At 43.5% G+C, this 12779-nt stretch overlaps 1 protein-coding gene across 4 annotated transcripts in view; it reads left to right on the top strand.

Moving 5' to 3' along the window:
- Positions 1 to 2603: 2603 nt before the first annotated feature.
- LOC110526724 (homeodomain-interacting protein kinase 3) overlaps positions 2604 to 12779 on the top strand; it is a 94453-nt gene continuing 84277 nt past the window's right edge. For 2 of the 4 annotated variants that reach the window (XM_090222908.1, XM_090222907.1), the window contains exon 1: positions 2604 to 3044. The gene's annotated coding sequence lies outside the window, so the exon portion shown is untranslated. The remainder of the gene's footprint in view (positions 3045 to 12779) is intronic. The other 2 variants (XM_090222913.1, XM_090222912.1) reach the window with 1 other exon arrangement.

The following is a 12779-nucleotide window of genomic DNA, read 5'->3' as shown; positions in this document are numbered from 1 at the left end:
TGTTATTCTGGGTGTGCGTCAGCTCGTTTTTTTTTAAATGTAATATATTTTTAAGACAGCAGAGGGGGACAGAATGCACATCAACACTATGACTAAATATACAGACCATATCAACCGAGCACAGAGCTCATCATCCGTACACGTTCCGCTATAATAGTAATAAAAAAACATTATCTGCTGTAATTTGCACTCACTGCAGGCATTGCAATGCTCACTTTAGGAATGATTAACGAGAGCAGGTCCATAGGGTGACAACAGGGTGTGAGACGACTTCACGTTTAACGGCCATGTCAACTGCAAGATAGTATATGTGAAGGAGACCCTTTTTTTTTAGGCCAATACACAACATAGACCTACACCAAACAGCTGGTCAGGCCATTATGGTACAGACTTCCCACTCAATCCAGGTCTCTGCAGATTTACCTTTTCTTTAAAATTAACATTTATTTGCCTTTGATATTTTATCTTGGCAAGGTTGGGTAGTGACTGATTACATAATCAGTTTAAACCTATTACAGAAAACTGTAACTAATCAGTTTTGTTACCAGCAAACATATTGTATTCAGATTACAGATACTTTTGAAAAACTAGATGATTACTTATTGAATTAATTTCAAATTCAGAAAGGAATGTAGGCTATATAATACATTTATGTAGGCTATATAAGGAATTGAATTGGGTGCTATTTTTCGGCCCTTAGGTTTGTTAGTGTGGTGCTACAGTGAAAAAATATGTCCAAATTCCCTGCAAAGACTGGGGAGCTAAAGCCGCTGAACAGACAGATGCAAGGGCTTACAGGGCAGCGAGAGGGGAACCCTACAACCCTCCTCTCACACCTGTTGCCTTTACCAGCTGAGGCCACTGGCTGAGCCAAGCCAGGCCTAGAGTTTGGTTTGTCCCCAACGGTGGGGCTGGAGGCAGGGACAGGAGCTGTCACTGCCAGAGATGGGGGCTGGGATTGACAGTTGCCTCTTGTTGGATTAGGTTGCAGTTGAACCCCAGTTGGCCACCTCAGACAGTGAGGACTCTCTTTGTCAGGCTGGTGCCTCCAGGCTGTTTGTGGATGTGCTGTGTATTTGCTTGTCGCTCTCAGGAAGAAGAAAAAAAATATCTGCAAGATTCCACTTTGTCTTCAGAACATTTCTAATAACTGCTTTGGGTGGTCTTTGTGGAACTCTGCATTATGACTGCGTGGTTGACATGAATGTTCTGAATTTCTGAAGAAACTGTAGAATACACTTTTAGGGCTAGTGTAACAGTTTAACCGCGGCCCTTGCAGAGCAAGGTGAACCACTACTTCAAGGTCTCAGAGCAAGTGACAGCAAGTGACGTCACCGATTGAAATAGGGAATCTGCAGAATCTTAAGTTTTGTGAATGGCTTTTTATGCTTCATGCAGTTCCTGACAGCTGGACAGAGCAAGATGTCTGAGACAAACATGAACAGTTGCTATGGCAATCATATTGTCCATGTTCCTATACTGTAGGGTTATTGTGAGGCAGCATGTCAGATGTTTGTACATTTATGTCTTTGCCTTTCATTGGTGTATCTGCAGTGGTGTATGAGGAGATACGTTGAGTTGATGTCAATGACATCATGCAGAAAGAGTGGGCTTCAAGCTTTATTTTGTTTTGTTCCCTGAGACCATGTCCAAAACAAGCCCAATTGCAAGCCCACATGTTTCTTTAGGAGAGAATACCATTTCAGAGTATTTCCAACCCCTGAAACCTTTCTTTCCCTGCAGTGCCTCACGTGCTGCCAAGTTGATCACTGTGGTAATGGCAGCCATTGATATTTGTCAATGTAACTCATTTTAGCAGTTTCCATTATTTACACTGAATTCCAAATCAGGAACCATCGACAACAACATGTTCTATAGAAGGACCTTTTGAGAAAGAAGAAGGCAGTTTCCTTGGTAACTTGCATATCAATGATCCCTCCTCCAATGACTACCTTGGAGGAAGATACAGTTGGTGACCATCAACACATTTGTGGATTATTGTACAGTATGACCCGAAGAAGATAACACACATTATTTTACACAACAATTTCCTCTTGAGTTATTGCTTTAATGGAGAAGTTTTATTTAAAAAAAATAAGTGTCAACATTTTGCTGGAATTTAGCAATACAAAAAAGTATGAACATCTCTATAATATGTCACAGTTATAAACCTATATAGAAATCAGCCAAACATTCACAACTGTACTGAACAAACATGAGAATGGATTTGGAGAACAAGTGACTAATAGTCCCATTGGAATAGAAATATATTATAAATATTATGAAACACCTTTAGACAAGCTTCGGAAATATTTTTCTTCGGTATGTATAATCTTTGAACGCATATCAGTATGGACAATTTTGAATTGAATGACGTTTCTGTATTACTTGTCTTGAAGCATATTACTATAAACAGGCACCTACATTGCAATTTCGTCTGCCATTCATTTGAATGATAAAACAGTTTATGAGAATAAGAATCTAATGTTATTTTGGGAAGAAAATATTTTTGTCTTGACCACTGCATCTCTAAATCCTACGCATGAGTGGCCCTGTTGCCCATTATATACATGTTGACAGCTGCCACATTGTGAACGCGCTTTTCATTGGGCGCGCGCAGTTCGACTATCGATTCGTCTAGTCTAGCTCAATGCCATCAACTCAGAAACATTTTCACACAGCCTGGGCTAGACAGAGTAGAGGGACGTGTTGGAGACAGACAGAACGGGAAGATCTTTCGGGAAATAGGGCTAACGTACGCCCTTTCAGAGATGGGCTTTCTCGCCCAAAGAGGCAAGAGAATAACTTAAACTGCATAGTTACATCCTGGGCTAAATTGGTGTCATTGAACCTTTATATGCTCAAGTTATTTGAAGTTTAAAATGTGGGAGATGGGGGTGTTGTCGAGAGCGAGGTCTCCCCTCCTGTTGTCCAGGACAAGATGGCAGCAGTGCAGGCAAACTCTGCATGGTATGGGTATATAGCTAAGTCCACAACATGTTCAGAGAAGCCCTGGATTCTACGTATTGGTACTCTATAAGAAGGTAAGCAGTCAGTTCTATTGTCTTTGATGTTATTTGGAAGGATAAACATGTAGAAAAAAGATTTGGCACATTTTTATCATTACAATTATTAGTTGTATCTACCGTTAGCTATATAAAAAAATGAAGGCAAGCCAGCTAGGAAGCTATAGTAGGTTGTATTTCTGGCGTACGCTGTGAATTTGATTTGTCTGTTATAGGTAGTGCTTTTTTTTGTTAGCTACGGTAGCTATTTAGAAGTTTGTCGACAGGAAGCCGATCCAACGGTACTAGTTAACTGTTGGCTAGCAAGTAAGTGTTGACATGTTCATCAATGTAAAATTAGCCTATAGCTCCAATACTTGTCAGAATATTGACAAGTTCACCATTTGGCAATACCTGTAACGTTTACATGTCATTTGAATACCGTAGTAGCTAGCTAGTTAAATCACATCAGGTGTTATTTAAACAGGTCTGTGTCTCTGTGTGAGATTAGGCTAACAATGCATCTTCAAGGTGTTTTTCTAATACAGCCAGTTGGTTTCAGACAGTCAGCTATCTAGTTTCACCCACAGCAACCCCCTCATTAACGTCACCAGGCTTTTGCTGTTTCCAAGCACGGAATTATCTCATGCAGAAGTAGTCAACAGGGTATCGTCACGTCTGCCATTTAAGAACAGAGGAGATCAGGGACCAATTTATATTCACTGTCACTGGGAAAATCCGAGGCTGAAATAGATGTGTGTGGGATTAGCATACATGGGAAATTGCAGTTATTTCCTCACTCAGTTTGTTCCCCCTCCTCCAACCCTCTCCTGTACCCGGCTCTATGCCACCTTCAAAACAACCAACCCTCTCCTGTACCCGGCTCTATGCCACCTTCAAAACAACCAACCCTCTACTGTACCCGGCTCTATGCCACCTTCAAAACAACCAACCCACTCCTGTACCCGGCTCTATGCCACCTTCAAAACAACCAACCCTCTCCTGTACCCGGCTCTATGCCACCTTCAAAACAACCAACCCTCTCCTGTACCTGGCTCTATGCCACCTTCAAAACAACCAACCCTCTACTGTACCTGGCTCTATGCCACCTTCAAAACAACCAACCCACTCCTGTACCCGGCTCTATGCCACCTTCAAAACAACCAACCCTCTCCTGTACCCGGCTCTATGCCACCTTCAAAACAACCAACCCTCTCCTGTACCCGGCTCTATGCCACCTTCAAAACAACCAACCCTCTCCTGTACCCGGCTCTATGCCACCTTCAAAACAACCAACCCACTCCTGTACCCGGCTCTATGCCACCTTCAAAACAACCAACCCTCTACTGTACCCGGCTCTATGCCACCTTCAAAACAACCAACCCTCTACTGTACCCGGCTCTATGCCACCTTCAAAACCACCAACCCTCTTCCCCCAAAAACATCCTGATAGACGTTTCTTGATCCTGTGTTGACACAAAAATGACCACTTCAATGACCATTCTTGTTTCATGGCCTAGCATTCTTCTGCCTACTTTACATTGATCCTGCCAGTCTGACATCTTTATCTGTTCTTGCCTCAGTCTGACGTTTAAACTCACCACCACTCCCCTTGTAAAAACACAAACATCTCGGTTGAAGGGGCTCTGCTCTGTGACTTCCTTGCCAGCACTTTATTTGTGCTAAGAGAGAAACTAATGAAGGCACTAAACCCAGGCCTGTTGGTAGTGTAAGAGGCATTGGGTGGAGGCTGAATGCTCTTGGCATGGTTTGAGCCAGCCAACCTTTTTTGGGGAGAGTGATAGCTTGAGAGTTTGGACAGGGTGCCCGAACAGTCTTCTTGTCTCTGAGTGAAGTGTTCTCACAATGTGCTATTTCATGCAACAACAAGAGCTAATGAATACCCAGATTAATCATTTAAGGTGATTAGCGTGTTTAGCAACATTAGCCGTTGCTATAAGCCCTGCTGACACATACTTACTCTACCACCTACTGCGTGCCCCCCAATAAGTCAAAATCAGATGTTTCTTTATTTTATTCATCTGAAAGCAGTGCAGGAGTGGATGCACAACTATCGGGGATGACGCCTTGCTCACCATCTCGTGGTCTCCTGATTTGAAGCAGCGTACTTGATTAAGTTGTGGTACTCGTGATCTTGCGTTGAGTGTGCTTGTTCAACCCCGCCCCTCTATCCCCCCTTGGGCATTAATGCATGCAGGCTGTTGTTTTTTTTACCCTGAGCTCATTCTGGTATGAAGTCAAACAGTGGCTTAAGGAAGTAGACACATGGTGTGGACACAGGGCAGCCTGTGTCTTCAAATCAACGTTTATTGGTCGCGTACGCAGATTTGCAGATGTTATCGCAGTCCAATGCTTGTTTTTAGCTCCAACAGTGCAGTAATACCTAGCAATAAAATTAAACAATACACACACACAATCCAGAAAAATTAAGAAATATCAGAATGAGAAATGTCAGAGCCCGGAATATAATATATAGGCCTATACATATTATGGATGGATAGATAGTTAAAGTGTTTTCAGACCCCTTGACTTGTTCCACATTTTGTTATGTTACAGCCTTATTCTAAAATTGATTAAATTGTTTTTTCCCCTTCAGAGCTACACACAATGCTCCATAATGACAAGGCAATAACCGTTTTTTTAGAATTTTTTGCAATAATAAATAAATGACTGAAATATCACATTGAAGTATTCAGACCCTTTAATCAGTACTTTGTTGAAGTGCCTTTGGCAGCGATTACAGCCTCAAGTCTTGTTGGGTATGACGCTACAAGCTTGGTCAGAGTGACCATCGGGTTCTTGTGACCTCCCTGACCAAAGCCCTTCCCACATAGCCTGGTTCCTCTCTAGGTTTCTTCCTAGGTTTTGGCCTTTCTAGGGAGTTTTTCCTAGCCACCGTGCTTCTTCACCTGCATTGCTTGCTGTTTGGGGTTTTAGGCTGGGTTTCTGTACAGCACTTTGAGATATCAGCTGATGTACGAAGGGCTATATAAAATAAATTTGATTTGATTTGATTCTCCCTGGGTTGCCAGCTCTAAGAAGAGTCTTGGTGGTTCCAAACTTCTTCCATTTAAGAATGATGGAGGCCACTGTGTTCTTGGGGACCTTCAATGCTGCATACATTTTTTTTTGGTACCCTTCCCCAGATCTCCGAGACAGTCACAATCCTGTCTCTGAGCTCTACAGACAATTCCTTCGACCTCATGGCTTGGTTTTTGCTTTGACATGCACCGTCATCTCTGGGTCCTTTTTATATAGACAGGGGTCTGCCTTCCCAAATCATGTCCAATCAATTGACTTTACCACAGATGGACTCCAAGTTGTAGAAACATCTCAAGGATGATCAATGGAAACAGGATGCCATACCCATGTAAATAAGGTATTTCTGTTTTTTATTTTTAGTAAATTAGCACAACAAAACAACATTTTGCTTTGTCATTATGGAGTGTTGTGTGTAGATTGAGGGGGAAAATGAAATGTAATCCATTTTAGAATACGGCTGTAACGTAACAATGTGGGAAAAGGGAAGGGGTCTGAATACTTTCCGAAGAGAGTGTGTGTGGACAGAATATGAATAAAAGGTGTGTTTATAGTAGTAGTTATATAGGATGATCCATTACTAGAATACAGTATATACATATAAGTAAGTAAACATTTATTAAAGTGACCAGTTTTCAATGACTCTATGTACATAGGGCAGCAGTCTCTAATGTGCAAGCTAGAGTAACAGGTGGTCGTCACTGTTCTAGCCAGCTAAGGTTCAGGGTCGGGAACTGGGCGGAGGCTGGCTCGTGGTGACTGTTTAACAGTCTAATGGCCTGGAGATAGAATGGGGATTCTCATGAAACCGGTTTTAAACATGTCTGTAGGCAATTGAGTTACAAAACCATGATGCATCTGCAAAAATCAACTATCATTCTCAGGATTAAGATGCCTAGTTTTTGACAATGTGTCTTTAAATACATTTTTACATTTTCGCATTAATTTTGTACATTTTCACGCCAAATTATCATTACTGAAGTGCGTACGGATAACATTTTTGGTCAATCTTTTACAATTTTATTTTGGAAAATTCTAACTTATGTAAATAAACAATGTTTTGCTGTAAATCATAAAAATTGTATACTAATTAAAGTTGGCATTAAACTATTATAATTATTACGTACAAACACAGTGGACATGTCTCATTACGTAACACTTTTTGAAGTTCCTGTAAAAATTTGAATCAGTTTTTAAATAATTGTTTATTCACCCATGATGCATCATCTAGAGGAGTATTAGAAGTGAAGTTAATTCATTTGCTTATATTCCTCCAGAATTATGTTTTTATTCTCAAACACCCCCTTTACCCTACTTGGCTTTCTCATTACCGAAATGGCTAAAAAGTTCAATTTGGTGAGGTCAAATAAAAACATTATGAATTCTAAATATTTGGTAAGGTCAAATAAAAACATTATGAATTTTAAATATTTGTATTTTCAGTGTTTGTTTTAACTCAAGCCTTTTAAGGGAGCAATGTTAAAACATATTAGAAATGGATTTGTTTATACTTTTTTGGACTCTTGCGTTAAGAGAATTTTGTATAAATTGTGGTAAAATGCATCTGATCCAAAAACAATAATTCTGAAATAGATAAGTACAGATCCTAATCTGTGATCAAAGAGGACATTTTGTATAAAGAAAATGTGGGTCAAATGTCAGTTTCGTGAGAATGACCCAGAAGCTGTTTCTCGGTCCGACCTTTCATGCACCTGTATTGTCTACGGCTTCTATATGGTAGCGGGGTGAATAGGCCGTGGCTCGGGTGGCTGAGGTCCTTGATGGTCTTCTTGGCCTTCCTGTGATACCGATTGCTGTAGATGTCCTGGAGGACAGACCGTGTGGCCCTAGTGATGCGTTGGTAATGATGCGTACAGCCTGACAAGATGTTCTCGATGGTTCATCTGTGGAAGTTCGTGAGGCTCTTAGGCGCTGTTGCGCCTTCTTCATCACACTGTCTGTGTGAAGTGACCATTTCAGGTTGTTAGTGATGTGCACTCAGAGAAATTTTAAACTTTTGACCCTCTCCGTTGATGTGGATGGAGCCGTGTTCTCACTACTGTCTCCTGTAGTTCATGATCAGCTGTTGAGGTAGAGGTTTATTTTCCTGGCACCACTCTGCCAGAGTTCTCACATCCTCCCTGAAAGCTTTCATCACTGTTGGTAATCAGGTCTACCACTGTTGTGTCGTCAGCAAACTTGATGATTGAGTTGGGGATGTGCGTGACCACGCTGTCAGGAGTAAAGCAGGAGGCTGAGCTTGTTGAGGATCAGCCTGGCGGAGGTGTTGTTGCCTACCTTCACCACTTGGAGTTGGCCCGTCAGGAAGTCCAGGACCCAGTTGCACACGGAGAGGTTCAGACCCAGGGCTCTGAGCTTAGTGATGAGCTTGGAGGGTACTATGGTGTTAAAAGCTGAGCTGTAGTCGATGAACAGAATCCTTACATAGGTATTCCTCTTGTCCAGGTGGGATAGGGCAGTGTGCAGTGCACCAGCGATTGTGTCGTCCATGGATATGTTGAGGCAAAATGTGAATTGTAGTGGGTCTAAGGTGGCTGGTGAGGTGGAGGTGGTATGTGAATTGTAATGGGTCTAAGGTGGCTGGTTAGGTGGAGGTCATATGGTCCTTAATGCTTACAGAAGCTCCACACCCATCAGTGTCAACATAAGCTGCTGTAGGTTGAGTGTATGACTGTTCTCTCCCGTTGAGGCAGATTTATACTGGTCCAGTGTGTCACCGCCCTGTATTGACCTGCCCTGCACTCAATTTGTTGGTCTCCCTTGTCTCTAAGTGAGGCACGCTGTACGCAGTTTGTTGGTCTCCCTTGTCTCTAAGTGAGGCACGCTGTACGCAGTTTGTTGGTCTCCCTTGTCTCTAAGTGAGGCACGCTGTACGCAGTTTGTTGGTCTCCCTTGTCTCTAAGTGAGGCACGCTGTACACAGTTTGTTGGTCTCCCTTGTCTCTAAGTGAGGCACGCTGTACGCAGTTTGTTGGTCTCCCTTGTCTCTAAGTGAGGCACGCTGTACGCAGTTTGTTGGTCTCCCTTGTCTCTAAGTGAGGCACGCTGTACACAGTTTGTTGGTCTCCCTTGTCTCTAAGTGAGGCACGCTGTACACAGTTTGTTGGTCTCCCTTGTCTCTAAGTGAGGCACGCTGTACACAGTTTGTTGGTCTCCCTTGTCTCTAAGTGAGGCACGCTGTACACAGTTTGTTGGTCTCCCTTGTCTCTAAGTGAGGCACGCTGTACACAGTTTGTTGGTCTCCCTTGTCTCTAAGTGAGGCACGCTGTACACAGTTTGTTGGTCTCCCTTGTCTCTAAGTGAGGCACGCTGTACACAGTTTGTTGGTCTCCCTTGTCTCTAAGTGAGGCACGCTGTACACAGTTTGTTGGTCTCCCTTGTCTCTAAGTGAGGCACGCTGTACACAGTTTGTTGGTCTCCCTTGTCTCTAAGTGAGGCACGCTGTACACAGTTTGTTGGTCTCCCTTGTCTCTAAGTGAGGCACGCTGTACACAGTTTGTTGGTCTCCCTTGTCTCTAAGTGAGGCACGCTGTACACAGTTTGTTGGTCTCCCTTGTCTCTAAGTGAGGCACGCTGTACACAGTTTGTTGGTCTCCCTTGTCTCTAAGTGAGGCACGCTGTACACAGTTTGTTGGTCTCCCTTGTCTCTAAGTGAGGCACGCTGTACACAGTTTGTTGGTCTCCCTTGTCTCTAAGTGAGGCACTCTGTACACAGTTTGTTGGTCTCCCTTGTCTCTAAGTGAGGCACGCTGTACACAGTTTGTTGGTCTCCCTTGTCTCTAAGTGAGGCACGCTGTACACAGTTTGTTGGTCTCCCTTGTCTCTAAGTGAGGCACGCTGTACACAGTTTGTTGGTCTCCCTTGTCTCTAAGTGAGGCACGCAGTACACAGTTTGTTGGTCTCCCTTGTCTCTAAGTGAGGCACGCTGTACACAGTTTGTTGGTCTCCCTTGTCTCTAAGTGAGGCACGCTGTACACAGTTTGTTGGTCTCCCTTGTCTCTAAGTGAGGCACGCTGTACACAGTTTGTTGGTCTCCCTTGTCTCTAAGTGAGGCACGCTGTACAGTTTGTTGCACATCAGCTTTTGTTAATCCATTGGCGTTTATCAGCCAGTAGTAGTACATTTTGGAAGGTGTGCCACGTGACCACTCAAAACGCACCACGTCATTCTGCTGTGACTGTTGAATGTGACTGTCAATGCTATTGGATAAAGGCCTCTATGTTCTGGAGCACGGGACCTCATGATGCTTTATCTGTGCCCAAGGCTCTCTGTTTTAGCAGTCCTCCACTCACAAGACAAGCCCATATGACCATAGTCTTTGAAGAGGCATAGGGCACATGTTGCCCAGACCGTTAGTGGTTCACTCCTAATTACTGAAGAGAGACAGAGTCTGAAAGTCTAGTAGTCCACTCAGACATTTATTTTAAATTCAAATGCAATACTTAAATTCAAATTTAAATTCAAAGAGGATAGATAACCCAACTGTGACGGATGAGCCTAAATAACCCAACTGTGACGGATGAGCCTAAATAACCCAACTGTGACGGATGAGCCTAAATAACCCAACTGTGACGGATGAGCCTAAATAACCCAACTGTGACGGATGAGCCTAAATAACCCAACTGTGACGGATGAGCCTAAATAACCCAACTGTGACGGATGAGCCTAAATAACCCAACTGTGACGGATGAGCCTAAATAACCCAACTGTGACGGATGAGCCTAAATAACCCAACTGTGACGGATGAGCCTAAATCACCCAACTGTGACTGATGGGCCTAAATAACCCAACTGTGACGGATGAGCCTAAATAACCCAACTGTGACTGATGGGCCTAAATAACCCAACTGTGACTGATGGGCCTAAATAACCCAACTGTGACTGATGGGCCTAAATAACCCAACTGTGACTGATGGGCCTAAATAAACCAACTGTGACTGATGGGCCTAAATAACCCAACTGTGACGGATGAGCCTAAATAACCCAACTGTGACTGATGGGCCTAAATAACCCAACTGTGACTGATGGGCCTAAATAACCCAACTGTGACTGATGGGCCTAAATAACCCAACTGTGACTGATGGGCCTAAATAACCCAACTGTGACTGATGGGCCTAAATAAACCAACTGTGACTGATGGGCCTAAATAACCCAACTGACTGATGGGCCTAAATAACCCAACTGTGACTGATGGGCCTAAATAACCCAACTGTGACTGATGGGCCTAAATAACCCAACTGTGACGGATGGGCCTAAATAACCCAACTGTGACGAATGGGCCTAAATAACCCAACTGTGACGGATGGGCCTAAATAACCCAACTGTGACTGATGGGCCTAAATAACCCAACTGTGACTGATGGGCCTAAATAACCCAACTGTGACTGATGGGCCTAAATAACCCAACTGTGACTGATGGGCCTAAATAACCCAACTGTGACTGATGGGCCTAAATAAACCAACTGTGACTGATGGGCCTAAATAACCCAACTGTGACTGATGGGCCTAAATAACCCAACTGTGACTGATGGGCCTAAATAACCCAACTGTGACTGATGGGCCTAAATAACCCAACTGTGACTGATGGGCCTAAATAACCCAACTGTGACGGATGGGCCTAAATAACCCAACTGTGACGGATGGGCCTAAATAACCCAACTGTGACGGATGGGCCTAAATAACCCAACTGTGACGGATGGGCCTAAATAACCCAACTGTGAAGGATGGGCCTAAATAAACCAACTGTGACTGATGGGCCTAAATAACCCAACTGTTGACTGATGGGCCTAAATAACCCAACTGTTGACTGATGGGCCTAAATAACCCAACTGTTGACTGATGGGCCTAAATAACCCAACTGTTGACTGATGGGCCTAAATAACCCAACTGTTGACTGATGGGCCTAAATAACCCAACTGTTGACTGATGGGCCTAAATAACCCAACTGTTGACTGATGGGCCTAAATAACCCAACTGTTGACTGATGGGCCTAAATAACCCAACTGTTGACTGATGGGCCTAAATAACCCAACTGTTGACTGATGGGCCTAAATAACCCAACTGTTGACTGATGGGCCTAAATAACCCAACTGTTGACTGATGGGCCTAAATAACCCAACTGTGACTGATGGGCCTAAATAACCCCAACTGTGACTGATGGGCCTAAATAAGATGCAAGTGGTTGTGTAACAATCAGTAACCTATTAGTCGTTCTTCAGGTGTTTTGCAGTTGAGGTAGTCACTGCTGGGGTGTCCAGGTGCTCCATTTCAGGGTACACTAAGGATGCTGAGTAGTGTTGGGTTACTGCACCTGTGTCCGTGTGTTGGGCAGCCAGCCACTAAGCATCTGGTGTTGTGTCAGCGGTGAGACGGACAGCCTCTGAGTCTCTGCTGTCTTGCCAGGGACGACAGCAGATGGATGGTCTACAGGCAGGATAGTCTATCTGAGCATGTGTTGCTGACGACGTTACACCTCATCTGTTTTAGAATTGGAGCACCAAAATGAAATCCCCCCCCCCATGGGTTGACTGGGTTTTACAAAGGGCTTTGCCTTCATGATTATGTGCTGAACTTAGGACTTGAGTCCTAGCCAAACATGGTTCTGAGGTGAGAAACTCATTTTTGCATTATGTTGAGTTGGAATATAAGAACATAAGCAAAAGCAATGTCCAAAGTCTGATAGACATCATGATAACA

This window comes from Oncorhynchus mykiss, chromosome 26 (genome assembly GCF_057628025.1).
Source record: "Oncorhynchus mykiss isolate SJ-2025 chromosome 26, ASM5762802v1, whole genome shotgun sequence".
Taxonomy (NCBI): domain Eukaryota; kingdom Metazoa; phylum Chordata; class Actinopteri; order Salmoniformes; family Salmonidae; genus Oncorhynchus; species Oncorhynchus mykiss.
This window is presented reverse-complemented; position numbering and strand designations above follow the sequence as displayed.